The sequence below is a fragment of the Penaeus japonicus genome, unplaced genomic scaffold (genome assembly GCF_977035675.1).
Source record: "Penaeus japonicus unplaced genomic scaffold, GWHDUDI00000001_assembly GWHDUDI00000013, whole genome shotgun sequence".
In the NCBI taxonomy this organism is placed as follows: domain Eukaryota; kingdom Metazoa; phylum Arthropoda; class Malacostraca; order Decapoda; family Penaeidae; genus Penaeus; species Penaeus japonicus.
In genome coordinates, this window is record NW_028234415.1 from 40,326,281 (window position 1) to 40,328,780 (window position 2,500).

General features: G+C 33.0%; 1 protein-coding gene across 2 annotated transcripts in view; it reads right to left on the minus strand.

Moving 5' to 3' along the window:
* Positions 1 to 2,500, minus strand: part of Kdm5 (Lysine demethylase 5) — a 29,866-nt gene that overhangs the window by 26,705 nt on the left and 661 nt on the right. The window lies entirely within an intron of this gene.

A 2,500-nucleotide genomic window follows, 5' to 3' on the forward strand; every position in this document is an offset into this window, starting at 1 on the left:
AAGCTGGAATCTATAGGCACTTAATCAGTATCCTCTGAGACACTTAGATGAATGCTACAACTTTGAAATAGTGTCAACATTTGTCTGACTATACCTGAACATCATGTTACCAGAACTTACTGATGCACTTGGGTGTCACCCAAAATATTTGAGCAAGACATTTGTCATTCAAAATTGAAACACAGTAGATAGATAATGTTTCTTTGTCCTATGCATTTTTCTGAATTTCCCCTACTTGAAATTTCTCCAATAATACCTGCTAACAGACAATTCCAGTTTTTTTTGCTTTGTCTCTCCACATTACCTTCATTCTAACAATTAGACTAAATAATTTTCCTTAAGCTACAGATCCTCCAACTGTATTTGTACTGTTATACTACATCTGACCTTTAAGAGTGAGGGTTTCATAAATATCTGAAAAGGTTCCTATAGCAGTCATCTGTGCAACAGACAGCTCACTCTATACAATTCAAAAGCAATCTCTGAAGAAAACAATATGCCTATCAGCATCCGTCAATAGATGGGCAAATATGGGTATCCTTCTGGCATTTACTACACACATTTTTCAGCATATTCTTAGTAACCTTAAATAGCTCATAATACCCATCAGTCCCAATGTCATACATTTTACCTTGATGGTTCATTATAGTATGTTAAAAAGATATCTAATCACCCTGAATTTAGCCCATTAGTAACCATATTCTGTGTGATATTAATGAAATTTCTTATCGTCAACAGTTTTGTTTTCTATATTTACCCCAAGTATTTCCTGATGCAGCTTAATATTTTTTAATATCAATTACAAGAATGCACTAAAATCAGGCTTTTGTAAATGTCTCTTGATATTGGGGTAGATATTAGTAAATATGTATTTCAGATTTCCATACTCAAGGTAAAAGAGCAAATTTCTGTACTCATTTGTGGCTCATTCATACTGAATCATTTGTGATTCAAAAACTAAATTTTACCTTCCATTGTAAATTTTGTGCCCCGCCCATGCAACGATAAATGTTGAATACTTTGTATATAATAAAAAATATGTATATGCAATCTGGGTTTATACTGTAACTATCACTTGCAGAGGAAAAGTGTAGAAGAAAAGTTTTAGATTGTTGCATCCTACAAGAGGGTTTTCTCTTTTCATCTTTCCATACCATATTTACGTCACCTTCTGAGCTCATTATTCTATAAAAAAGTACCACTGAATTTTGGCTTATCCAAAACCTTATATACAGAGCTATTCAATACTTGATATTGTATGGGCGGGGCACAAATTCTATTTTCGAGTCTGAAATTTAAATATTAGATTTCATTATCATTGTCTGGTACTGGTCTAAAATAGAACCATGACTCATTTTTTATTCTAGATATGAATGTATGAAATGCATTTTATCTAAAAATATATCAAGTGACAGATATGCAATAGCATAATTTTAGTGCAATGTCAGATTCATCTAAAAAATATATAAAAGTGCAATAAAATCTGTAGCATACCCACATGCATAAAAGGCAGCACTTACTATATACATTGGAATAATTTTGAGAAGTTTCACAAGAATTTACACTTATTGAAAAATCCTGCCATCCATGTAAATAATTACATAACCAAAAGAAAGTTAAATATTAACTCATGAGACTTCAAGCCCACTTCTAAAACAAGATGGCTGCCATTCTTTAATCCCAAATTTTCAACATGTTATGCATCCTCTTCATAATCTAGTAACAGTTAGACTTATCTAATGATACTTTATTTTCATATATTTACAGTTTAATAACATATAGATCCAAAATGTGGTTTACAAAACTTAGATTTGAATGATATTCTTGAAAAGTATAGAAAGTTAACAACAGTAATTAAAATTACTGTGGTAATTATGTAATGAATAAGAAAGCTTGAGCTCTTCATATATTTCTTTCAAATAACTTTCTCTAAAAAGCAGGGATCACTCATTCATATGACATATCACCGACTATGTATCTAAGCAGGTAAAAAGGGGTACTGCACAGTACAGTTTATCCATACACCCAATCTGATCTCATACCCTAACCTACAACTAAAAATTTATGAAAGCAAGGCTGCATCCCTCAAACAATGTAGAAATACCAAGTTTCCTTAACAAATTTCTCAATTCAAATATATAACTCATTCTAAGACACTTGGATGTTCTCTTGGTGTGGAAATCAAAACTATTCTTAACCCTAGCTTAAGGCCCCTCTACATCACTCAATCCCCCTAGAAGGCTTTTGTTAAACACCCCTTCCTCTGTAATTTGCAACGATTTTAGACGGCTGAGGCAGCTCCAGCTTAAACAAGTTTGATCAATTATTCCCTACTAGCCTTGGCAACACCATACCCAATTCATTTCTAACCATTTTTTCTCATTAAAGTGGCAATTTTAGCAATTATTTGGGGATAAGGATGAAGGTCGCCATGTCGCTCGCATACGCGTGCACGTAATCGCGTCTACGTACAAGTGGCAAGCAGCATATTATTCCCATT